We start from the raw sequence: 27,992 nt of genomic DNA on the forward strand, positions 1-27,992 counted from the left end.
CAGAACTGCGGTTAAAATATCAAAATGACATTTTAGCCGAATAAAAGTTCTTAAGCCCTGGTTCACACTGGGTACGATTTGGAACGATTTGAGGTGCGATTTGACATGTCAAATCGCATCTCAAATCGGCGGCAATTGTCGGCAATGGCACTGTCCTAATCAGTGCGACGCCGCATCTGCGATTTCAAAAAGTAGTTCCTGTACTACTTTTTGCGATTTCGGGCCGCGATTTACATTAAATCGCGGCCGCGAAATCGCGGTAAAATCGCGCATTTTACCGCGATTTTGAATTCGCAGCAGTGTGAACCTAGGCTAAAGGGCCCTTTTTTTCTTTTTTTTTTTGTGTGTGACTGTGGTAGGGGGGTCGGCGCCCATGCGTCCCTATGGACGGGCCGCCACTGCTTTAGGGCCAATTCACATCATAGAAACGCAGTCCGGATGCCTTCCAGATGCTTTCTGCATGAGCGTTTTCGATGCAGTCCGCTGCATTTTTGACCCCTCTTGTTTTCCTAACCTCAAATAAGGACATGTGTGTTCCGATGCGTTTTTGTGCGTTTAGGTGCAATCAAGTGCGTTTTTGATGTGTTTTACAGCATTTCAGTGCAGTGCAGGGAAAATGCAGGATGTTCTACTTTTTTTTCTGGAATGCACTGAAACACACTGGAACTGCAAGCACTGGTGTGAACTATGCCATTGAAAACCACATAAACTACTTTCCATGCATTTTTGATGCAGAAAAAAAACGCACTGGACTGCATGTGGTGTGAACTGGCCGTTAGGCCCCTTTCACACGGACGGATAGAATGGTGCTTTCAGCTACTTTCACACTGAAGCAGTGCACTAGCAGGACCGCTCCAAAAGTCCTGCTAGACGCATCTTTGGAGCGTTGAAGGAGCGGTGTGTTTACCGCTCCTCCACCGCTCCTTCCCATTGAAAACAATGGGATACCGTGGTAATACTGCCCGCAATGTGCCTCTGCAGAAGCGCATTGCAGGCGTTATTAAACCTTTTTCAGCCACTAGAGGGGGTTAAAACCGCAACGCTAGCGGCCGAATATCGCGGTAAAAACAATGGTATAGCGCCGCTATACCGCCACCGCACCTCCTGCGCCCAGTGTAAAAGGGGCCTTAAAGCGGGGTTCCTCCCGCAATTTTTTTTTTTATGTCAGCAGCTACAAACTGCTGCTAACGTTTTAATAAGGACACTTACCTGTCCTAGGCGCCCGCGATGTCGGCCCCTCGAGGCCAAACCCTCGCCGCCATCCTTACTAAGGGAAACAGGCAGTGGAGCCTTGCGGCTTCACTGCCCGTTTCCTACTGCGAATGCGCGAGTCTCGCGGCGCTTTTTGAATGGGCGGCTGCTCTCTGGGATACACACAGTTCCCAGAAGGCAGCACGCCCCATTGACCAGAAGACAACGCGAGGAAGACGAGGAAGAAGACCTGCCGCGGACTAGGAAGAGGCAGATTAGGAATATCCGCATAGCAACCGCCATTTTTGGTAAGTAAAAATGTATTTATTTATTTTCATAATTTTTTTGCATTTTGGTGGTTTTGTTTTTTTCTTTAGGGTGGACCTTCACTTTAATTTTACTACACAAATGTTTACTAAAAAACAAATTCCCCAAAAAAATCTAAAATAATTAATACGTGGGAGTTTAAGCATTAATAATAATCGGTCTTACTAAATAAGAAGAGCACTGTGTTTGCAATGAATGCCTCGGGCGTCCTAGAAAAGCAAGGCTGGTATGACATGATTACTTTTTAGCTGAGATTCTAATTAGTAACGTGAGAGGATCATTGCTCATAGAGCAGGCGTGTTATGTGATAAATATCATACCTAGCTGTTATGGGTGGTGCCCTCTTTGGATATAAAGGAACACACATTAACTGTAACAAACCAAATCAGAGGGAACCACGTCTGCTACTTCCAGAATCCATCTTCCACAATCATGTCCGGCTTCTTAGGTCAGGCACAGAAGAAAGCCCAGGAAGCTGCCCAAGAAACAAGTAAGAACTGCACTTATTTACTTTATAATGCTTTCCCCTCTGTTGTAAGTAGTAAAGGCAACACACAACTCACACAACTACTGCTTGGAACAAAAAAAAAAAAATAGAATTATCAGATTGTATTGTGAATAGATGTAATTGCTGGCAGGGCCGCAATCAGGGGGGTACAGGCAGTATACCTGTAAGGGGCCCAATGGTCCCCAGGGGCCCGGATGGCATCGCCCTTTTTTTTTTTTTTTACTTTTTTTTTTGTTCGTCAACACCCAAAGCCTATAAGCCTACCTATAAGAGGCCCGGATGGCACCCTCGCTTTTTTTTTGTCAGCTCCCAAAGCCCCCCCGACCTCTAAGGGCCCAGGATGGCATCCACCTTTTTTTTTTACATTTTTTATTTTTTTTCGTCAGCACCCAAAGCCCCCCGACCTTAATTTGCGGTGGCTGCACCCCCCCCCCCCCCAGTTTCTCAATTTGCGGCGCCCCCCAGCTTCTCCATTTACGGTTCTCTGCTCCAGGGGGGCCCATGCATGAAGCTGTGTAAGGGGCCCCAAAATTCCTGATGGCAGCCCTGATTGCTGGTATTAATACAATCAATAAATCATTTATAAGGAAATCTTTTCATTCCAATATATTTTTATTCATTTTCTAAATTTTACACAAACAAAAAAAAAACATACACAAACAAATACAAGCATCCTGAATACATATTGATAGCTGAGACGTCCAATAAAATTATAATTACTAAATCATCTAACTTGAATAATGATACACCTCTCAATTTGAAATATTTTGAGATAAAAAAAAAAAAAGAAAAAACTAGAACCAAAGTTTTGTACAAAAGAAAAAAAATCTATTCTTGATTCTTGTAAGCTCCTTGAGGGCAGGAAGGGAGGAATGTACAGTATGTACAGCACTACATAAATTGTCTGCACTATAAATAACTAAAAGAAATACATAAATTCAACTTATGTGCAAAGATTGTTCAGTAGTGAACGATCACCTCCTGCCATATTCTGCAACACAATAGGGGGGGGGGGGGGAATTGGTGCAGCGGGGGAGGAAAAAGAGTGCAGCTTGGGAATAGACCAGCTCTAAAGTGAACCTTTTTTTCTTTGTACTGCATGGGTAAAGCACAGATTTATTTAGAGATATTATACACTAGGTCTTTCTGTTTTAAATGCTGCTTTGAGCATTGACATTCACTATATTACCAAAAGTATTGGGACGCCTGCCTTTACATGCGCATGAACTTTAATGGCATCCCAGCCTTGGTCCGTAGGGTTCAATATTGAGTTGGCCCACCCTTTACAGTTATAACAGCTTCAACTCTTCTGGGAAGGCTGTCCACAAGGTTTAGGAGTGTCTATGGGAATGTTTGACCATTCTTCCAGAAGCGCATTTGTGAGGTCAGGCACTGATGTTGGACGAGAAGGTCTGGCTCACAGTCTCTGCTCTAATTCATCCCAAAGGTGTTCTATGGGGTTGAGGTCACGACCCCAAACTCTCTCATCCATGTCTTTATGGATTTTGCTATGTGCACTGGTCCAAATCATTTGGTGGAGGGGGGATTATGGTGTGGGGATGTTTTTCAAGGGTTGGGATTGCCCCCTTAGTTCCAATGAATGGAGCTCTTAAGGCATCAACATACCAAGACATTTTGGACAATTTCATGCTCCCACTTTTGGAGGGACAGTTTGGGGGGCCCCTTCCTGTTCTAACATGACTGCACACCAGTGCACAAAGCAAGGCCCATACAGACATGGATGAGTGAGTTTGGGGTGGAGGAATTTGACTGGTCTGACCTCAACCCGATAAAACACATTTGGGATGAATTAGAGCAGAGACTAAGCCCCTGTACACACGATCAGTCCAAACTGATAAAAACAGACTGAAGTTCAGTTTCATCGGTCCAAACCGACCGTGTGTGGGCCCCATCAGTCTGTTATCCTTCGGTCCAGAAATTTAGAACTTGCTTTAAAATTGAACTGATGGACTGGTAACTGATAGGTCAAAATCGATGGTTAGTACGCAAAAGCATCGGTTCCAAACCCGCGCATGCTCAGAATCAAGTCGACGCATGCTTGGAAGCATTGAACTTCATTTTTCTCAACACGTCGTTGTGTTTTACGTCACCGTGTTGGGCTCGATTGGTTTTTGAACTGATGGTGTGTAGGCACATGAGACCATCAGTCAGCTTTATCGGTGAACCGATGAAACTGAACTTCAGTCCGTTTTCATCAGTTTGGACTGATCGTGTGTACAGGGCCTTAGAGCCAGACCTTCTTATCCAACATCAGTACCTGACCTCACAAATGCGCTTCTAGAAAATTGGTCAAACATTCCCATAGACACACTTCTAAACCTTGTAGGCAGCCTTCCCAGAAGAGTTGAAGCTGTTATAGCTGAAAAGGGTGTGCCGACTCAATATTGGACCTTACGGATTAAGACTGGAATACTATCAAAGATCATGTGCATGTAAAAAGGCATCCCAATACTTTTGTTAAAGCGGAGCTCCACCCTAAAGTGGAACTCCCGCTGATCGGAACCCTCCCCCCTCCGGTGTCACATTTGACACCTTTCAGGGGGGAGGGGGGTGCAGATAACTGTCTAAAGACAGGTATTTGCACCCACTTCCGGCCACACAGTCTCGGGCAGACTGCAGGCAGGACGTCACCCCCCCCCCCCCCCCCCCCCCCCCACCGTTGTGTTCTGAGAACACTCGGCTCCCAGTACACAGCGGGAGCCAATTGGCAGGCGTAGCGCGACTCTCGCATGCGCCGTAGGGAACTGGGCAGTGAAGCCGGAGCGCTTCACTTCCTGGTTCTCTCACCGAAAATGGCGGGGGGGCAGCAGAGTGACGAGCGATCGCTCCTCCTCTGCTGCGGACGGCGCTGGACTCCAGGACAGGTAAGTGTCCTAATATTAAAAGTCAGCAGCTGCAGTATTTGTAGCTGCTGGCTTTTAATATTTTTTTTTAGCGGACATCCACTTTAATATAGTATACCTCAGACCCAGTCTGTCCAGACAGTATGGTCTCCTGCTGATATGGCTGATGGTTGATACGGGGCACTTGCAGAGTGGCCCTATTTACTTGAATGGTTTGTAATTGGCAGTTAGCACCCACCAAATGCAACAAGGGGCCCAATTCCTGCTGCGACTTGTGTAAACCAAAGGAGGTAGGGATTTGGGGCAGTAAAATCACAACTAAACCACAGGGTTTTACCACCACCACACCTCCCACCAACTTTACGTGTGAACGAGCCCTGGGGGTGCAGCTGCCGAAAGCAACTATGGGCTCATTTTCAAGCACAGCAGACATTGCTGCTCCTCTGAAAAGCGATCCCAGTGTGTTTGATCAGTGTGTTTCACCACTTGATTTAAACCCATGATTCCTGTGCAATGCACGCAATTGTGACACAGTAGTACAGCAATTAGAGGTTTAAATCAGGTGTGAGGTGCCACACTGGGTAACACTGTGCCGGTGATCTTTGACTTTTCACATGTTGTTCAGGTAGATCGCCACATCTTTAAGGCTCGGTTCACATATGAGCCGCTTGCGGCTCACAGCAGGTGTCCGGCGCGTGCTGGTTCACCATTTCAGATCTGATTTCAGCCCGAATTTCGGACCAAAAGACGCACAGCGGTTTTGAGCAAAATGCACCGGAACCGCTATGAACATATGTGTCCACAGAGAGACAGTCAAAATCTCCTGCTATTGCGAATTGGATGTAAATTCACAATGGTGTAAACCCAGCCTAAAGTTGCCTACTCCTGCCCTATAGGGATGGTGCCTGAATAAGGTTATTTTATGAGCATTTTATGAGGTAGTAAGAAAACAGTTCTAGTTTGTAATTTCCGAGACTTGCTGTTGCAACCCTCTCCCCCCACCTTCCCTGCTGTCCAGGGCAGTAGCCCTCAGTTTTACCGGAAGGTAAGTATCTTAAGGTTACCAGAAGCAGCATACCTGTCAAAGAAAAGTGTCAAAATAATATTTTTGGCATCTGTGACATTTGCTATTGCTGAAATAGAAGATACCAACGCTATAATTATGAGAAGTTTGGAATGTTTATTCCCTTAAGGCTGGGTTCACACATGTCTGGCTGCGGTTTGCAGTCTGTAGTCCGGTGCGGTTTTATTCACCAGTTCAGGTGCGAATTTATACTTGAATTTGCACCTAAACAGACCCAACCTTTTGTGTGTGAACAGGCTCCATTGAAAGCCGGTTTGATTCACATGTTATGCGATTCGCATATATGTGAACCAAGCCTTATGCCCCGTACACACCATCACTTTATGTCATGAAAAAAAACGACACTTTCTGTGAAGTAAAAAATGAAGTTTTTGAAACTTCAATTTTCAAAGACGAAGTTGCCTACACACCATCGTTTTTCTCACAATGTTCTTGCAAAGTGAGGTTACGTTCCACCACGTTTTACCATTGAAGCTTGCTTCATAAGTAGCTTCTGGGCATGCGTGGATGAAAAAACGTCTTAGAAAACGAAGTTTTTTGCTACACACGGTCAATTTCTGTGAAGTAAAAAGTGCACTTTTGAAAAACGACACATAAAATTGAAGCATGCTTCAATTTTTTTTGGTCGTTTTTTACAAGACATAAAACGACGTTTTCCCCCCACACACAGTCAATTAAAGTGACGTTTTTAAAAACGTCATTTTTTTCCATCACATAAAGTGATGGTGTGTACGCGGCATTACACTTCTCATTTTACATCCAATTAAATGATCGCTAAAAGGATTGTTCACCATCTGTAAATGTCAACCAAATATCACCGTAGAAAGTAGAAAAGGCCTAGTGTGTCTTGTTAGCAAAGTTCCAAAAAGCATGTACATCTTGTAAAGAAAATTAGAAACAATCCAGGGGTCTCATTCTAGCTTTGACTTAAAGCAATCCTGTCAGGAAATATAAGCAATACTTGCAGAAATACCCTGCAGCCATCCCTCTACATCTTTATGGGAAACGGCGGTGATTAGGATTGAGCCGAACAACGCCCCCCCCCCCCACCCCCCCGTTCGGTTCGCACCAGAACCTTCGAACGGACCGACCGTTCGCGCGAACATTTAGAACCTCATTGACGTCTATGGGACTCGAATGTTCAAATTCAAAAGTGCTCATTTTAAAGCCTAATATACAAGTTATTGTGGTAAAACGTCTTTGAGAACCCGTGTCTTGCCCCAGGGAACATGTATCAATGGAAAAAAAGTTTTAAAAACGGTCGTTTTTTCAGGAGCAGTGATTTTAATGATGCTTAAATAAAAATAAAAAAAATTGAAAATTCCTTTAAATATTGTACCTGCTGGGTGTCTATAGTATGCCTGTGAAGTGGCACGTGTTTAGAACTGTCCCTGCACAAAATGAGATTACTATAGGAAAAAAGTAATTTAAAACTGCTTGCGGCTTTAATGTAATGTCTGGTCCCTGCAATATGGATGAAAATCATTGCGAAAAATAGCACAGACACAGACAGTACACACACCACGTAGCTTTAGGTGAAAACTATAGAGCACACGGCCAGTACACACCAAGTAGCTTTAGGTGCAAACTACAGAGGACACAGGCAATAAACCACATAAGAATAGTGCAGCTAGCACAATCACCTGCCTGCCAGTAAATTAGGAAGAACTGATCTAGCTAAACTCTACAGTGTATAAATATATGTACAACACCTGGGATGTATATATATCCTCTACACACTGTAACATTAACTGACTAGCCTGCCTGCTCTATCTACCTGCAAAAAATGACACTCTCTCTGTCCTCTCTTAACCACCGCAACACACTACACAAGGCCGACCTGCAGACGGCCTTGTATAGTGTGGGGCGTGTACTAAACCCCCTGAGCCATAATTGGCCAAAGCCACCCTGGCTTTTGCCAATTATGGCTCTCCATTTTTTGCAAGCTGTGATTGGCCAAGCATGCGGGTCATAGTGCATGCTTGGCCAATCATCAGCCAGCAATGCACTGCGATCCCGCAGTGAATTATGGGCTGTGAAACGTAACTCAAATTTGGCGCGAACGACCCAAAACATTCGTAATTCGACGAACAATCGAACATACGATGTTCGAGTCGAACATGAGTTCAATTTGAATACGAAGCTCATCCCTAGTGGTGATGGACCAGTCAGTGTGAAGAACCACAGCTCCCAGTAGGGGACATGCTATTCCATGCACCCCAGAAACATAAGCTAGTTTTGTCTGGAACTCTTCAAAAATGCAAAGTTTCAACACTTCAGCCACCATACAGGTAACTATTAAGGCTTGTGTCCACAGGCTTTGGGCTTGTGTCAACTGCATCAATTTGACATGAGTTTGTGATGCATTCTGAGATCATTCAAAATTCATTAACAGGTGTATTTGGCCTGCATTCAACCTGTTTAACCACTTGCCGACCAGTCGCCGTCATTGTACGGCGGCAGGTCGGCACAATCCCACGAACAGCTGTTGGTGTACATCGATCACTTTAAGCAGGATAGCAGGTGCACGCGCACCACCGTAGGTGCAGGCACGCGAATGCCTGCTGCATCACGGGGGCGCCGATACTCGGGACCGGCCATCGGGCAGCCAATTCTTCCGGGGCTGAAGTGGTTAAAGGGAACATTGCATTCCCTAAGACTTGTAGAGTAAGGCCCCTTTCACACTGAGGAGTTTTTCAGGCGTTACAGTGCTAAAAATAGCGCTGCTATACCGCCTGAAAAACTCCTGCCCCAGCCTTCTCAATGTGAAAGCCCGAGGACTTTCACACTGAGGCGATGCGCTGGCAGGAGAGAAAAAAATCTCCTGCAAGCAGCATCTTTGAAGCGGTGAGAGGAGAGGTATGTATACCGCTCCTTCCCATTTAAAACAATGGGAAACCGCGGTAATACCGCCCGCAATGCGCCTCTGCATTAACCCTTTATCGGCCGCTAGTAGGGGTTAATACCGCACCGCTAGCGGCCGAATCTCGCTGCAATTCCGACGGTATAGCACCACTATTTTTAGCGGCGCTATACCGCCACCGCGCCTCCCGCCCCAGTGTGAAAGGGGCCTAATGCAAAACCCATCTAATGTGCATAAAAGCCTGCTGACAGGCCCTAAAGGTTCTTCTTTGGCAATGTATATTGCTGCAGGAATTATCTTACACAGGGTCGCTTTAAAGACAAACAGTAATGAACTCACATTTATAAGAATGTGAATCCCTGTAACTGCAGTCAGGTGTGCTCTGTTTTTGAAAGTGGTTGCGAAGTCAGAAGGTTTTTTACCATAACGTATTCTCTACATTCTCCTTTACGCATAATGCCGCATACACACGATCAGAATTCCATCGGAGAAAAATAGAACATGTTCTATAGCTAAACTCCGATGGAATTCATAGGAATTTCCGATGGAAAAACTCAGATTGGGCTACACACGATCGGAATATCCACTGGAAAAAGTCCGTCTGACTTTTCCCATCGGACATTCCGATTGTGTGTACGTGGCATAAGGGTAAAATAAATCTTAATGCCCAAGCACAAATTTTGCAACTTTGACATGTGTTAGTAAAAGCGGACGTATCATAACTACTTTGTGCATTCAGGTGGATTATAGCTTGGGTTTTTTTAAGGGGAAACTGGGCTTTCTTTTGGCAGTAAATGGTTATGGAGATCTCCTGATTTGTTTGTTATTAATCAAAAGAAAACTGTCCCAAAATAGTAATAAAAGTTTTTTGAAATGTAGCTGTATATTATTGTTACTACCATAACCTACCACCAAAGAAGAACGCAAAATAAATTCTCCTGCTTCTGATGATTGTGCAGTGATACCCCATATGTGTGGTTTGTACCCGTAGTACAGACCAGAAAAAAATAGAGCACTTTTTGCTTTTTTTGTCCTACCTAAAACATACTGGCACTAAGGCCCCTTTCACACTGGGGCGGGAGGTGCGTCGACGGTAAAGCGGCGCTATTTTTAGAAGCGCTTTACCACCAATTTCGCGGCGCTATTCGCCTGGTAGCGGGGCAGTTCTACCCCGAGCTAGCAGCCAAGAAAGGGTTAAAAACCGCTGCAAATCGCCTCTGCATTGCCGGCGGTATAGCCGCGGTGTCCCATTGATTTCAATGGGCAGGAGCAGTGGAGGAGCGGTATACACACCGCTCCTTCACCGCTCCAAAGAGGCGGCTAGCAGGACTTTTTTTACTGTCCTGCTAGCGCAACGCTCCAGTGTGAAAGCCCCGAGGAACACCCAAATACCAGGTTCGGAGCCACTCTGTGCAAAACGAGCTGCACAGTGGAGGTAAGTATAACATGTTTGTTATTTAAAAAAAAAAAATTGTAACTTTACAACCCCTTTAAAGTAGAAATATAGGCAACACTTTTTTTTCATTTTGGGTAAGGGAGTAAGGGAGGGTTATAGCCCCTGTCGGTTATTTTGTACCATCCCTGTCCCATTGCGGAGATTTCCCTTCACTTCCTGCCCCATAGCCAAACTAGGAGGTGAGAGGAAATTTATGCAAATTAAGGGAATCAATTGAGGCCCTGTGAGGAGGGAGCAGGGGCAATAGACACACACATCCCAGCTAGGGATGGAGTTTACACGAGTGTTCCCATGGCTAGCGGCTTGCTATGGGAGCACTTGAAAGGGAGGAGGAAACAGGAGCGATGGGGGGACCCCAGAAGAGCAGGTTGGGGGCTGCTCTGTGCAAAATGATCAAGGTTTACCTTTTTCACCTTTTCATTTTTATTGAAGCTTTAGAATCACTTCAGTTTGTAGTCCTGACAGCACCTGTGTTATAGGAGTTTTTTTGATTGTCTGCTATCAGCCCTTAGGTCAGGCAGGAGTTAGGATGGCCTTACAATCCACATGCCACGTTTGTCCCACCAGAATCAAGTAATTATAGCAATTCAAGTTTGGGATTCAGATTAATACAAAAGCCCATTGGTGATTAGTTTTGTTAGCGATATACAGTATGTTGCACACAATCCTATCTGTATATAGAGGTCAGACAACTGAGTGCACATGTCGTAAACTAATTGCAACTTTTATTAAGCTGGCCATACACCATACAATTTTCTTTAGATTTCCCTTCAACTATGTAGTGCAAGGACCTGCCTGATTGCAGCTCAGTGACTCTGAACTATTGAAGCTCCCATATTTTGCCCATGATAGGTCAACATGCCGGTTCACACTACAGCAACTTGGGATCTGGCTTGTCAGACCTCAAGTCTCCCCCAAGTAGGGTTGCCACCTCATCCCTTTAAAACAGAACACATAAGAATTACACAGGTTCTGTGGCTGATTTAATTTAGATAAGGCTCCACTTGAGTTCAATTACCACCTTAATCAGCCACAGAACCTGTGTAATTCATATGTGTTCTGTTTTAAAGGGATGAGGTGGCAACCCTACCCCCAAGTAACTGGACAAAAGAAAATCCATTGAAGTGAATGAGAGCCGTCTTAGGCCTCGTACACACGATAGGTTAACCAGAAGACAATGGTCTGAAGGACCATTGTCATAGGTTAACCTATGAAGCTGACTGATGGTCCGTCTTGCCCACACATCATCAGTTAACAAAACGATTGTGTCAGAACGCAGTGACGTAAAACACAACGATGTACTGAAAAAAAAATGAAGTTCAATGCTTCCAAGCATGCGTCGACTTGATTCTGAGCATGCATGGATTTTTAACCAATGGACGTGCCTACTAACGATCGTTTTTTTCCCATCGGTTAGGAATCCACAGGTTAATTTTAAAGCAAGTTGGCTTTTTTTTAACCTAAGCTTAAATAACCTATGGGGCCCACACACGAACGGTTTGAGGTTTCAGGACAAGTCTGATCATTGGAGGAGAGCAGGCTGAGTTCCCAACATAGCTACAGAACTGATTGTGGTGTGCTCTTCTGCTTAGAGTGGTCAGTTTTTAATAGGAAAGCAGAGGGACAGACAGGAACATCAGGGATTTCACATAAAGGAAGCAATACAAAGAGAACAGGAACATTTTGGACACAAGTACATGGCACAACGGGCACATATCAGGAATATGAAATGCTAGGGTAGCATATTCAATATGCATAGCCAAAAGTTGTTGTTTTTTTGTGGATAGAGTAGGGAAGGATTAGATCCTCTTTGAAATTTGTATTGCTGTACCCCTGCTAGGTATTGGTTTCGACGTGAGCGTAAATTACGTCCAGCCCCATTCACGGACGAGTTACGCAAACGACGTAAAATTTTCAAATTTCGACGCGGGAAGGACGGCCATACTTAACATTGGCTAGGCCAGCTATTTGTTGGAATCACTTTACACTGGAAAACGCCTTACGTAAACGGCGTATCTTTACTGAGACGGGCGCACGTACGTTCGTGAATCGGCGTATATAGTCATTTACATATTCTACGCCAAACTCAACGGAAGCGGCAGCGGAAAAATTGCACCCTACTGTAAGTTACGACGGTGCAGGCCGACGTATCTTAGCTAGGTTTAAGTGTATCTCAGTTTGAGCATACACTTAAACTTATGACGGCTTAGATTCCGAGCTACTGATACGCCGGCGTAACTATTTGTGAATGTGGCTAATAGATTTCAATGGAAGTTGCCTCCAAGTCGGATCCTTATTTAATTGATTTGATTTTGATCCGATATTACAGGAAGATTACCCAGGAATTCCCTGAAGTTGCCTGGAAAAGTCATGTCTACTTTCAGGTCGCTGTAGTGTGAACCGGCACTACTTTAACAATTAAACAACGTAATCTAAATATTGAAATCATTGTTTCTGTTTTGCAGCTAAAGAGGGAGAAAAGGTAATCCAGGTCTGTGTTGATAAGGGCAAGGAAGCTGGTCAAAATGGTAAGTTTACTACAACCTCCAGTCTACATTTATCTGAGCTACCATCTCACTGATAACCTTCTCAACACCTTTAGGCCCCTTTCACACGGGCGCCTCTGCTGATCCCCACTGAGCAGGTGGATAACAGGTCCAACTCCGCTCACTGTGCAGAGTGGAGATGGACCCAGTCTAGCTCTCCTCTATGGGGAAATCGAGTGAAAACGGACCACCTGTGAGTTTTTACCTAATCATATCCGATCCGATAGATGGATGGAAAATAGGACCACAATTCGTCTGGATTTTGCGGACAGGATCAGATCGGATAGCAGCGGGTGTCAGTGGAAATGTCACTGCTGATATCCGCCACTCTATAGTGGTAAATGGAGGGTCCAATCAAGCGGACCTGATCAGACAGCCCGTGTGAAAGGGGGCTTACAGTCTTGCTTTTGCCCTCAAGGCTGCATTTCTAAAACACACTACCAACTTACTAACTGCTAAAACCAGTGGTCACTACACTGTACTCGTGCTCTTAAGGCCACTTTCACACTGAGATGCTTTACAGGCGCTATATCGCTAAAAATAGCACCTGCAAATCGCCTCTCCTGTCACTCCAGTGTGAAAACTCGAGGGATTTCACGCTGGATCGGTGCACTTGCGGGACATTAAAAAAAAGTCCTGCAAGCAGCATCTTTGAGGGGCTTTAAGAGCGGTGTATACACCACTCCTAAAGCGCCCCTGCCCATTGAAATCAATGGGTGGCAGCAGCGCCGCCGAAGCACCTGCAAAGCACTTCAACCCTTTTTTGGCAGCTATCAGGGGTTAAAAGAGCCCCGCTAGCGGACAAAAAAGCGTCAGTAAAGCATTGCTAAAAATAGCGACGCTTTACCGCCAACTCCCCAGTGTCAAAGTGCCCAAACCGTTTCTGCTACCTTTCATACAGGTGACCACTCACTCCGCAAGAAAAGGTCACTCTCTAGCTCTCCAAAACTCTTTTTTCCTGGTTTTCCACGATTTTCTTTCATTATCACCTACAGCTCAATCTCCAGGAAGCTTTTTACATAAAAATTGTATTCACTATAAATAAAAAAAAATTATACTGAAAACACTGGTGTGACATAGCATTGTACGTTTTCTAATGATAGTGTTTCCCCTCAAACTGAATCTCCATGAACAAGGCAAGGAGAGTTGCTCCCGATTCGTGTTGTGTGTAAATCTAAGCTAAAGCCAATTTTCAATTCCTGTAAACATGGAAAAATTAGCCTAGAGCTCCAACTGGTGGCCGGAAATGAATTGGAAATATTTCAGATTCATCTGAAACATTTAAAAACAAAAAACATTATAAACACCCCATATGAACACTTATGCGATTTGTATAAATATGCTGGATCTAGATGCTTGTTCACACCATGTCTGCTGAGTAAGGATGAGCTCTGGCATGTTCGCATAGAACATGTGCAGAGCCCGCCAGGAAGTCTGCACGGCGCTGCGCTAATCACAGCCAGGGAGACATTGTCCCGATCTCTGCAGCCGAGCATCGGGACAATGTCTCCCTGGCTGTGATTAGCGCAGCGCCGTGCTCACTTCCTGGCGGGCTCTGCACGTGTTCTATGTGAACACGCCAGAGCTCATCCTTACTGCTGAGCTGCGTTTTTCTGCACACCACCACACATGTATGGTATGAACGGGGCACAGGAAAAACACTTGATTTATTTGCTGTTCACACTATACTGTACACGCACAAAATGAAAATATTACATTTCTAGTGTGTTCAGGTTTAGCAGTGGAAACTGAAGAAGTATGAAGGCTTTTCATAAATAAATAATAATAAAAATAACTGCTATTGCTTAGGTAAGATTTGGCAAATATTTAATATTTATGATCTACTGAGGTTGTATAGACTGTGCAAGAAAAGCTTTCAAATAGCCATGTGCAATTTGTTTCGTGACAATTTTTTCCAAATATCCAGAAATTTGAATAGTCTGAAATCTGAAAATTCGAAAATCTAAAATAAGTAATTATTAAATTATAGGTATTGAAATTTCCTTTCAAATTTGTCTCTTAGTCATCATCGTAAGGAATTTGAATTCATCCGAAGTTACTAATTGTCCTAAATAACGAATGTCATATCTAAACGAATGGAACATAACGAATAATAAATAATAATAATAAAAAATGTATTATTATTTATTAATTCCATTGCATTTGTTTAGATGTGGCATTCATTATTTCGGATACATTGGTATTTGTATTCGTATTCACTATGAGCCTAATTTGAAAGGAAATTCCAAAAACTATTACTGTATTTATCGGGGTATTGCGCGCTCCGGCGTATAGCGCACACCCCTAAAGTGGACCTGACATTCCTGTAAAAAAAGATTTTAGTACTTACAGTTTTGGTGTCTTGCGCGGCGTCCATCGGCGGCCTCGTCGGGTCCGGCGTCCGTCTGCGACTTCGGGTGTCTTCTTCGTCGGGTCCGGCGTCCTTCTGCAGCGTCCTCCCTGCTCGATCCTCGCTTTCCCGCGCCGAGTTTGAATACTGCGCCGGCATATACCGAGCGCAGTACACTCGTGTATAGTCGGGCAGGCTCGGCTACTCTCACGCTCACGTCCTGTACGTCCAGGACATGAGCGCGAGAGGAGCCGAGCCTGCCCGACTATACACAAGTGTACTGCGCTCGGTATATGCCGGCGCAGTATTCAAACTCGGCGCGGGAAAGCGGGTATCGGCGTATATCACGCACCCACGATTTTGCCCTGAAAAGTGCGCGGTATACGCCGATAAATACGGTAAATTATAGGTGTTATTAGTTAGTTAGTTAGGAAAATTCAAAAGAATAACCAACTAAAAATACCTATAATTTAATAGTTGGTTTTTGGAATTTCCTTTCAAATTTGGTTGTTAGTGAATGTAACGAATATGAAATTATCCAGAGTTAGGAATTATCCGAAATAACGAATGTTGTATTTAAAAACGAATGGAACATAACTAATTAATAATAATAAAAATGGTATTATTATTATTTATTAATTTGTTTCGTTCCATTTGTTTAGATGTGGCATTCGTTGTTTCAGATAATTCGTAACTTTGGATAAATTCAGTTTTGTTACGTTCACTAACAGCCAAATTTGAAAGGAAATTTCAAATACTAATTATTAAATAATAGGTATTATTAGTGAGTTAGTTATTCATTTGAATTTTTCTTTCAAATTTTCGAATTTTTTTGAATTTACGAAATGCGATTAGAACAAATGTCCCAAAAAACAAAAAAAATATATATATATATTTTCTGCAGTCTACTTTCTAAAAGATCAATGTTTTTTTCTATTTTCACCGATTGCCACACTGCCTGTCAAATACAGGATTGTGCCAGCAGAAAACAAACCAATATCTATCCCTTACATGTATCACTGCTCTAAAAGAAAAGAAGAAAACTGTTGCACATGTCTTTGTAAATATGTCTCAGGCAGTTGTCTGGGATTTTAACCACACAAAAAGCAACCCCTTCCTAAAAAGAAACATGCTGGCATTGTAGACTTGCTCCTATGATAGTTGCCAGGTTGTCATGATTATTAACCTTATGGTTTAACATGTATGTAAACCCTCACATTGTTATACAACCCATTCAGTTTAAATTGAGATGAAAGGTAAAAAAATTGTGTATACATATAATCACATATCCTCTGCTGCATAGGAGCTGGGGGAGGAGAAACAGCAGTACACTGAGCTTTTCAGTGAATGGCTGTGTAGGGAAGGTTTCAGGACAAGTCTGATCATTGGAGGAGAGCAGGCTGAGTTCCCAACATAGCTACAGAACTGACTGTGGTGTGCTCTTCTGCTTAGTGTGGTCAGTTTTTAATAGGAAAGCAGAGGGACAGACAGGAACATCAGGGATTTCACATAAAGGAAGCAATACAAAGAGAACAGGAACATTTTGGACACAAGTACATGGCACAACGGGCACATATCAGGAATATGAAATGCTAGGGTAGCATATTCAATATGCATAGCCAAAAGTTGTTGTTTTTTTGTGGATAGAGTAGGGAAGGATTAGATCCTCTTTGAAATTTGTATTGCTGTACCCCTGCTAGGTAGGTTCACCATCTCACCATGCCCATTGTCAGCAAGACAGAATGACGAAAAATCCAACATTTTACCAATTGTCACAAGAACATGAAGTGAAACTAAAATTTTCAGTGGGGACAACTACTAAAAGTGGGTATTTCCCGACTTATTTCTGTTGTGTCTCCAAGAAGTGAAGGGAAATCTCACCAAGACATAAATTGAAAACATTTAAATAATGAGGGTTTTAACTAGACTTTTCTCATCGCATGCTTGTTCCATATCAGTGACATTTTTCGGGGTTGTAAAAAACAACGTTTTTTAAAAATGTCATTTAAAATGATCGTGTGTGGGCTTCAGAGCATTTTTCGGGTTCTGAAAAACGACCAAATTTTTTTTCGAACATGCTCTATTTTTTCACGACGTTTTAAACGTTGTCGTTTTTCGGGTTGTAAAAAATGGTCGTGTGGGCTTTAATGACGTAAAAAATATGTGCATGCTCAGAAGCAAGTTATGAGACGGGAGCGCTCATTCTGGTAAAACTACCGTTCATAATGGAGTAAGCACATTCATCACGCTGTAACAGACAGAAAAGCGCAAATCGTCTTTTACTAACACAAAATCAGCTAAAGCAGCCCAAAGGGTTGCGTCATCCGAACGGAACTTCCCCTTTATAGTGCCGTTGTACGTGTTGTACGTCACCGTGCTTTGCTAGAGCATTTTTTTTTTCACGATTGTGTGTAGGCAAGGCCGATTTAATGATCAAGTTGAAAAAAACTTAGTTTTTTCTAGAGTTTTTTACAACCCGAAAAATTATCCTGTGTACACGGCATTAGGCTGGCCATACATTATTACAATTTTCCTTTAGATTTTCCAAAACCACGTGAGGTCAAACCTAAACACTTTCAACATGTATGGAATTAGGCAGGCCCTTGCACAATATAGTTGGAAGGTAAATCTAAAGAAAATTGAACCAGAATATTGTATAATGTATGGCCAGATTTAGGATGTACTGAAGTGGGTCATGACAGTAGCCAGGAAGAAGGAAGGAGATAGTTGTCTTATAGGAACATAGTGGATGCCACTATTTGGCTCAACTGTGTGCAACTTTGCAATGCAATGTTTGATACAATGTCATGCAACCAGTGAAAACCATGTGAGAACAAGTCGCATCAAAGTCAGGAAAAAGTAGTACAAAAACCTTTTTTGGAGTCGCTACGACTTGAGTCGCACCAATTAGAACAGGGACCATTGAAATACATGGGTTTTGACTTGTCATGAGACTTTACGTGTGTCAAGTCGCACAACTCGCAGAAGTGGGAGCAGAGCTTTAGTGAATTGGGGGAGGAGCCATGGACCGAAACTATTTTCTCGTCAAAGTGAAGATCTGCATATTGGAGCACCCCAGGCTTAAGTGAATTGAGAGTATATATATATATATATATATATATATATATATATATATATATATATAGTGGTTTACTTTTAAAACGGGATCCAAATACTGGAATGAGTTTGGGAAAAGATTAGTCTGTGAAGGCACATTAGTACCCTGGCAACTCCACAGCTTTCTACCAGGCAATATATGAAGCTTGCTACAAGTACACAAATTATTGATATGCAGAAAGATGGCACCAGCGACACTGTTATCTGTATGAGTATGTATTGACTACATAAGAGTGAAAATAAAACAAAGAAGCTGGCACGTTTCGGCAAGAGCCTTAAGCCCTGTACACACGATCGGTATGTCTGATGAAAACAGACCGATGGACTGTTTTCATCGGACAAACCGATCGTGTGTGGGCCCCATCATTTTTTTTTTCCATCGGCGAAAAAAAATAGATCATGTTTTACATTTTTCCTATGGATAAAAAAACGATCGTCTGTGTGGAAGTCCATCGGTCAAAAATCCATGCATGCTCAGAATCAAGTCGACGCATGCTCGGAAGCATTGAACTTAATTTTTCTCAGCACGTCGTAGTGTTTTTTTTTTTCACAACGTAGTGTTTTACGTCAGCGCGTTTGGACACGGTCGGATTTTTGACCGATGGTGCGTGTGTAGGCAAGACTGATGAAGAAATTGGGCTCTCCCTGTAGAGTGCGCTGCTTTCACTAGACACAAATCATTGATCCTCTGAATATGAAATGGCAGCTTGGCAATCCAGATGCTATTTGAAAATGTAATGGTATTTAGAATGTCCTGTAGTTTTGCTAGAACATCTATACATTTGTCAATTATCCGTTTTAACATTTATTTTTCTTTGACAGTAATCGACCAAGGATGTCAAGCTGCTCAGAATACATGTGACCAAGTAAGCGGGCAAGTTAAAGAGAAGCTCCCCACTGGATGGTTGAAATAACCACATCATACTATATGGAAAATACAGAAAAGATTTGCCAAACTGTATATTTACAGCAAAATACATTTTTAATTTTAGTGGAGAAGTCTTTTAAGCTTCTAACTGTATAATAAAATGTTCTAATTCTCAGTTTATAAAAACTTTCAACCATTACCATCACTTTTGATATATTATGTTCTGTAAATACTAGTTTTCTGTCATTCTGATCCTGTACTTCTACACTTTGCAGGAAACTGAACCAACACAACTTCATGTTTCTCCAAGTACTTTTTCGATAAGGCCATGTATTCACTGATTGCACCTAACAAACTTCTAGAACACTTTCTGGCATTTGTTAGGTTGTTTTTATACTGTACAAAATGCCAGAAGCAGGACATTAAAATGTGAACCAGTTTCTTTATTTTTTACACTTGAAACCATTTACCGTATTTGCCGGTGTATAAGGCGACGGGGCGTATAAGACAACCTAATTTTACAGTCTAAGATTTTTTGCCTGTACTCACCGTATAAGATGACCCCCCCCCCCCCCCCCTTCCGAGGCTTCCGATGCTTCATATTTCTTCCTTCTGGAGCCATATTCTTCTTCCTTCTTGCTGGAGCAATGTATTCTATTAATGAATAGGAAGCCTGTTTGGATTGGCAGAGGCTGTAACATCATCAGCCCACGCCTCTCTGAATCTCAAAGTCAATCCGAGCAGGTTACTGTATGTAGCTTGCTCGGATTGGCAGGGGTTGTTACTCCAATCCAAGCAGGCTCTGTATTCATTTGAATACATCACTCACCGGGATTGGCTAAGCGGTATATATTGTATGTAGCCAAAGCTACATACAGTATTACCGCACATCCAGCAGGCATCAGAGCAGCTGACCCGGTGTATAAGACGACCCCTGTTTTTTGGCCAGTTTTTTTTAATTGTAAAATTTAGTCTTATACGCCAGCAAATACAGTATTTTCTGCTTCCATTACATTGAGCAGGAAGCATTTGAAGCAAACAAGTGTTTACAAGTAGCTGATAGCCACAGAACACACTGCAAGAGAAATCCCAGCGATCTCCTGAAAAAGTCACCACGAACCCCAATACTTAACCTCCTGAGACCCGCGCTATAGTCAAATGACGGCTACAGCGCGGATCTCAAAATCCAACTAGACGTCAATTGACACCCGCCCCTTTGGGCGTTCCCCGCACGCACTCCAGAGCGTGCAGCGGGGAACTTCTGTGTTGGCCGTGTCCCTTGGACACAGCCAATTACAGATCGCCGCGAACGGCCAATCAGAGTGGCCGTTTGCGATGCGATCTGTGCGGCCAATGAGAGATGATCTCATATGTAAACATATGAGATCATCTGTCATTGCCGGCTCACACAGCGGTGCTGTCTCTGGAGAGGAGACCGATCTGTGTCTCTTGTACATAGAGACACAGATCGGTCACCCCCCCCCCCCAGTCACCCCCCTTCCCCCACAGTTAGAACACTATATAGGGAACATATTTAACCCCTTCCTCACCCCCTAGTGTTAACCCCTTCCCTGCCAGTCACATTTATACAGTAATTAGTGAATATTTATAGCACTGATCGCAGTATAAATGTGAATGGCGCCAAAAATGTGTCAAAAGTGTCCGATTTGTCCGCCATAACGTCGCAGTCCCAATAAAAATCGCAGATCGCCGCCTTTTCTAGTAAAAAAAAAATAATAAAAAATAATAATTCTGTCCCTTATTTTGTAGGCGCTATAACTTTTGCGCTTATTGCGATTTTTTTTTTTAAATTGGGCTATTTATTATAGCAACAAGTAAAAAATATTGTATTTTTTTTTCAAAATTGTCGCACTTTTTGGTTTATAGCGCAAAAAAAAAAAACGCACAGGCGATCAAATACCACCAAAAGAAAGCTCTACTTGTGGGGAAAAAAGGACGTAAATTTTGTTTGGGAGCCACGTCGCACGACCGCGCAATTGTTAGTTAAAACAACGCAGTGCCGGAAGCTGAAATTTCACCTGGGCAGGAGGGGGGTATACAGTATGTGCTCAGTAAGCAAGTGGTTAAAAAAAAAAAAAAAATTCACTAACAGCCATGTCATATTTGCGACTCCTCACCAATGACAAGCTTGCTACTTAAAAGCAAGAGAAACACACCTGTTACATCACCTTCCCTCTTACCCAAGCACTGTGGAATGTCCTTGGTCAATGAGGAAATGCCACCTCACTGGTCCAGGAAGCAAGGTAGAGAAACCTTGGAAACAGGTAAAAATTCTTGGTTCTCTATTGCAATACTGTTGATGGCTCTTTGTCACCAGTAACAGCATCACAAGTAGGTAGTCGATCTTTATTTTGTGCAAGGGCACAAAAAAAAAAAAAAAAAAACCCCCACACAAAACACAATGGTTGCCTCATTTACATCACTACATAGATTTGTTCTGAGCAGGAAAAAACATGTATGCAGTTTTCTGTGCAGCAAAAAAAAAAAAAAAATGATGTGACATCAACATTGGTGTGAATAGAGCACATAACTGATGAGCGCGAAAACCGATGTCAACCGATGCAAAAAAACTGACTGAAACGCTGATGAAAACTGATGTCTGTAGGTGAAATCTGTGTAGTTTACCCGTCAGTTTTCATGTACGTACGGTGTGAACGAGCCCTTAGAAACAGATCAGACACAAACAATTAAAGCAAGGCAAAATCCATTGGTTTAACAGCTTCCAAGAATGCTGTCATATACTTGTGCACTTGACTCAACCAAACTGTCAAACCAAGTGTCTTGCCTTGTAACTGATCTACATGTGCAGCACCATGATAGTTGCAGACCAAATAGAAGCTTCCTAGGCCGAAAAGTATAGGAGGGTTTAGTTTCGCTTTAAGGCCCCATGCACACGGAACGCCGGTGCAAACTCTGCTAAACACACGTTTTTAAAGGCTAAAACCGGCATTTAAAAACGCCCGTTTTGCCGCGGATTTCGCTGCGTTTTACCGCGTTTGCGTTTATAAGCGTTTAGTTAAGAAACATCATAAGACCCTCCCTAAGCTCAAAAAACAGTATTATTTAACTATTTCAGCCATTTTGTGAGACCAAAATGAGTAGCAGCTGAGAGAGCAGCAGTGTACTTGTATTTAGCGTGTCACTTGCCACATCACCTGCCACAAGCTGCGGATTGTCCACTTGCCACGTTACCTGCCACAAGTTGTGAATTGTCCACTTGCCACGTTACCTGCCACAAGTTGTCGATGTGGCCAGGTGATGTGGACACATCACCTGCCACGTCACCTGCCACAAGTTGTGGATTGTCCACTGGCCACATCACCTGCCACAAGTTGTGGATTGTCCACTTGCCACGTCACCTGACCACGTCACCTGCCAGAAGTTGTGGATTATCTACTTGCCAAATCACCTGGCCACATCACCTGCCACAAATTGTGGATTCTCCACTTGCCACTTCACCTGTTCACATCACCTGGCCACAAGTTGTGGATTGTCACAGGGCCACGTGACCTGCCACAAGTTTTGGATTGTCCATTGGCCACGTCACCTGCCTCAAGTTGTGAATTGTCCACTTGCCACGTTACCTGCCACGTCACCTGGCCATGCCACCTGCCACAAGTTGTGGATTGTCCACTGGCCATGTCACCTGGCCACAAGTTGTGGATTTTCCACTGGCCATGTCACCTGCCACAAGTTTTGGATTGTCCATTGGCCACGTCACCTGGCCACAAGTTGTGGATTGTCCACTTGCCACGTCACTTGGCCACAAGTTGTGGATTGTCCACTGGCCACGTCACCTGGCCACAAGTTGTGGATTGTCCACTGGCCACATCACCTGGCCACGTCACCTGCAACAAGTTGTGGATTGTCCACTTGCCCCGTCACCTGGCCATAAGTTGTGGATTGTCCACTGGCCACGTCACCTGCGACAAGTTGTGGATTGTCCACTTGCCACATCACTTGGCCACATCACCTGCCACAATTTGTGGAATGTCCACTTGCCACGTCACCTGGTCACATCACCTTGCCACGTCACCTGCTACAAGTTGTGGAGTGTCCATTTGCCACAAGTTGTGGATTGTCCACTTGCCACAAGTTGTGGATTGTCCACTTGCCACAAGTTGTGAATTGTCTACTTGTCACGTCACCTGCCACAAGTTGTGGGTTGTCCACAATGCAATGCAAGCAATTCGTTTTTTTTTTTATGGTTTTTCATTATTTGCCATAATTTTGGAGATTACTAATGTAAAATAATAGGTCACCTTTAAAAACGCCTATAAACGAAATCACGGCACAACGCCGGTACCGCGTTTTGCATCTGAAACGTGGAAAATTTTGCGTCTGAACCCATTTTTTGCTTCTGAAAAAACGAGGATAAACACAACTGCCGAAAAACGTGACTGTGTGCATGGACACATAGGATAACATTGAGGCTTCATTTCCATGGACGTTTTTACAGCCACTTTTCTAAGCGTTTTTTGCAGCTTAAAAACGGCTCTCCATGTTAGTCTATGGCCTCATGCCCACCATGAAGTTTTTGAGCTGTAGATGGCTGAGCCGTTTTTAAGCTGCAAAAAAAAAATCAGGACCAGTGCGTTCTGAAGCTCCAGCGTTAGAGCTGTAAGCCTCGTCCTGCGTTTCTTTCTCTATTCAAGGTCAATGGTTCCCTATAGGAGCCCATTGATTTGAATAGAGGTCGCACCAGAAGTCGGATCAAGATGATCCGACTTGCGGGGGCGACTGGTGTGCAGAGAATCTTGAAGGGGAACCCCGCGCAAATTAAAAAAAAAATTAGCATGAGGTTCCCCCCCAAGATGATAACAGACCCTTCGGTCTGGTATGGATTTTAAGGGGAACACCTACGCCGAAAAAAACGGCGTGGGGGTTCCCCCAAAATCCATACCAGACCCTTATCCGAGCATGCTACCTGGCCGGTCAGAAATGGGGGTGGGGACGAGCGAGCGACCCCCCCTCCTCCTGAGCCGTACCAGGCCGCATGCCCTCAACATGGGGGGGTGGGTGCTTGTCCCCATGTTGATGGGGACAAGGGTCTCTTCCCGACAACCCTGGCCATTGGTTGTCGGGGTCTGCGGGCGGGGGGCTCATCGAAATCTAGGAGCCCCCTTTAATAAGGGGGCCCCCAGATCCCGGCCCGCACCCTACGTGAATGAGTACCCCTACCCATTCACCGGGAGGAAAAGTGTCAATAAAATAAAAACACAGGTTTTTAAAATAATTTATTAGCCAGCTCTGGGGGTCTTCTCCGCTCTCCGGGGGTCTTCTTCTGCCTTCGGGGTTCTTCTCCCGCTCTCCGGTGTGCCGTCTTCGGGGCTGGCCGCTGCTATCTTCTTGCAGCTCTTTTACTAGCAGCGGCCAGCCCGCTCTTCCTCGTCGCCTTCTTCTTCCGATGTTGCCTCGTCGCTCCCTCCCGCTGTAATGCCGGGTGTGTGGTGCGCGATGATTTATATAGGCCTCTTATGACGTCACAGTCCCAGCATGCTCCGGGTCATGCTGGGACTGTGACGTCATAAGAGGCCTATATAAATCATCGCGCACCGCACACCCGGCATTACAGCGGGAGGGAGTAATGAGGCAACATCGGAAGAAGAAGGCAGAAGGCAACGAGGAAGAGCAGGCTGGCGCTGCTAGTAAAGGAGCTGCAAGAAGATAGCAGCTGCCGGCCCCGGAGAGTGGGAGAAGAACCCCGAAGGCAGAAGAAGACCCCCGGAGAGTGTAGAAGACCCCCAGAGCTGGCTAATAAATTATTTTAAAAACCTGTGTTGTGTTTTTATTTTATTGACACTTTTCCTCCCGGGTGAATGGGTAGGGGTACGATGTACCCCATACTCATTCACGTAGGGTGGGGGGCTGGGATCTGGGTGCCCCCTTATTAAAGGGGGCTCCCAGATTCCGATGAGCCCCCCGCCCACAGACCCCGACAACCAACGGCCAGGGTTGTCATGAAGAGACCCTTGTCCCCATCAACATGGGGACAAGCACCCACCCCCCCCCCCCATGTTGAGGGCATGCGGCAAAAAAACATGGGCAAAAAAACATCATCAAAAACCTCACCATGCATCTTGCTAAATACCCTGGAATGTCTACTTTAACCACTTAAGGACCGCCGCACGACTATATACAGCGACAGAATGGCACAGGTGGGCACATGGACGTAAACGTCCCTGCCTTCCCGCGGGTCAGGGGTCCGATCGACCCCCCCCCCGGTGCCAGCGGCGGTCCGTTTCACTTCAGGAGCAATCCGGGATGAGGGGGCGGCCATTGGTTTCTGGCCACCCCCTCACGATCGCTCCTGGCAAATGAAATGCTTCCCCTGCCTGTGTAATTTAAAAACAGGCTGGAGGAAGTGATGTCACGCTCCACGAGGCAGTCTTTTTGACCGGAGCTCGAGGAGAGAAGACATCCACAGTAAGTTGCACAAGCACTACACTGACACCAGCACACAATCCACCCCCCAGATCACCCCCCCACCCCGATCACCCCCCAGTCACAGTGTCACTGATTGCAGTGATCATTTATTTACTGATCACTGCATTTAGTGTCATTTTGTGACTGTAAAAAGTCAGGGCAGTTAGTGTTAGGCCCCTTTAGGTCCAGGGTAGCCCCTACCCCCCCATAATAAAGGTTTAACCCCTTGATCACCCCCCAGTTAACATTTCACCCCCTATCGCCAGTGTCACTAAGCAATCGTTTTTCTGATCGCTGTATTAGTGTGCCGCTAGGTAGCCAGTTATTTTTTTAGGTTCGCCGCCAGGTCTTTATAGCGTCAGGTACCCCCATATATTATCTAATAAAGGTTTTGACCCCCTGATTGCCCCTAGAGTTAACCCTTTCACCAGTGATCACCGTATAAGTGTTATGGGTGACGCTGGTTGGTTAGTTTGCTTTTTATAGCATCAGGGCACCCGCCGTATATAACCCAATAAAGGTTTAACCCCCTGAACGCCCGGCGGGTGATATCAATACAATTTTTGCGTCAGTCAGGGTCTGCGTCGCCCCAGGCAGCGTCAGGTTAGTGCCAGTAACGCTAACACCCACGCGCAAAGCATACACCTCCCTTAGTGGTATAGTATCTGAACAGATCAATATCTGATCAGATCTGTACTAGCGTACCCAACAGTTTAGGGTTCCAAAAAACGCATTGTTAGCGGGATCAGCCAAGATACCTGCTAGCACCTGCGTTTTGCCCCTCCACCCAGCCCGACGAAGTAGAAGAGGTCCCTGCTAAGGGCAGGCGTACCCGACCCCATTTTGCTGTTGTTGAGGTGCAAGAACCGCAGGACCCTCGTATGAAGCAGAGAGCCAGTACTAGCGCCGCTATTCCTTCTGGTGAACTGGCAAGCACCAGCGGCCTAGTACACCCTGGTCCTTCATCCAGCACTGCAGTATCACGTGGTGACGTGGCGAGTCCCATAAGTGCAGTTCAAGCTAGCGAGGTGGCAAGCACAAAAGTGTTCCGCTGCCACCAAGACAAAGACAGGCCCGTCGTGCCCATTCTGCTGCATTCACCAATACTGATTGGGTCCCCACCACTTCTGCAGCACCCGTACTTCCCCCATTCACTGGCCAACCCAGTATTCAGGTGGATACAGCTGATTTTACATCACTTGATTTTTATTCACTGTTTTTCACGGAAGATCTCTATAGATCTATTGTGGACCAGACTAATTTGTATGCTGGTAATTTCATCGCCGCTAATCCCCAGTCCGTCCTTGCCAGACAATGGAAACCACTTACGGTTTCCGAATTTAAGGCCTTTGCCTCAACATGGGCATACATACATTTCCAAAGTTGCGGATGTGTTGGTCCACACGGCCATATGCCTGTGTTCTCTGCTTCCATGGCCAAGAAACGATACGAGGCGATATTGCGGTTCATGCACTTCAACAAAATTAACTTTGTCGTCAACGTGGAGACCCTGAATACGACCGGCTCTACAAAATTCGATCCCTCATAAACCACCTCAACGAACATTTTGAAGCCTTGTATACTCCCCATCAAGTTGTCTGCGTTGATGAGTCCCTGATTAAATTTTCTGGCCGCTTGTCTTTCAAACAGTACCTTCCCAGCAAGCGTGCCAGATACGGGGTCAAGCTCTATAAGCTCTGTGACAGGGCAACAGGCTATACATAGAGGTTTATGCGGAAAAAGATAGTCAGGTAGAGCCGGAGGACTGCCCAGATTACATAGGGAGCGCTGGCAAGATTGTGTGGGACTTGGTGTCACCCTTATTCAGAAAGGGGTACCATTTGTATGTGGACAATTATTACACGAGCGTGCCACTTTTTAGTCACTTGTTTGATCATCACATTGGAGCATGTGGCACCATGCGACCTAACCGGCAGGGCTTACCCCAGAGGCTTGTAGATTCCCGTCTTAGGCTGGGGGAGAGAGCCTGCTCAAGATGTAATAATTTGCTCGCTGTGAAGTGGAGGGACAATAAGAATGTTTTCATTCTTACCTCCCTTCACGCATACAAGACAGTATGAATTTGTGCGGCCACTGGTGTTGTGGAGAAACCCCTCTGTGTCCACAAATATAACCAAATATGGGATGGGTGGACCTCAACAACCAGTTGTTGGCGCTGTATCATATTGCCCGTAAGGTACAAAAAAGTGTCTCTACTTATGTCAATTGGCTTTGCTGAATGCTCATGTCATATACAGACCTTCAGGACGGACTGGATCCTTCCTTCAATTTCAGGATGAGATCATCACAGAACTCCTGTATCCAGGCGGGTCTGCACCTCACCATTCACAACCAAATGCAGTAAACCGAA

At 44.6% G+C, this 27,992-nt stretch overlaps 1 long non-coding RNA gene across 1 annotated transcript; it reads left to right on the forward strand.

Moving 5' to 3' along the window:
* Positions 1 to 1,878: 1,878 nt before the first annotated feature.
* On the forward strand, positions 1,879 to 19,379 carry LOC120909012. The gene is made up of 3 exons (XR_005741212.1): positions 1,879 to 2,008; positions 12,759 to 12,821; positions 19,129 to 19,379. It is a non-coding gene; the product is annotated as an uncharacterized LOC120909012 (long non-coding RNA).
* Positions 19,380 to 27,992: the final 8,613 nt, after the last annotated feature.

This window comes from Rana temporaria, chromosome 8 (assembly GCF_905171775.1).
Source record: "Rana temporaria chromosome 8, aRanTem1.1, whole genome shotgun sequence".
Lineage (NCBI taxonomy): Eukaryota > Metazoa > Chordata > Amphibia > Anura > Ranidae > Rana > Rana temporaria.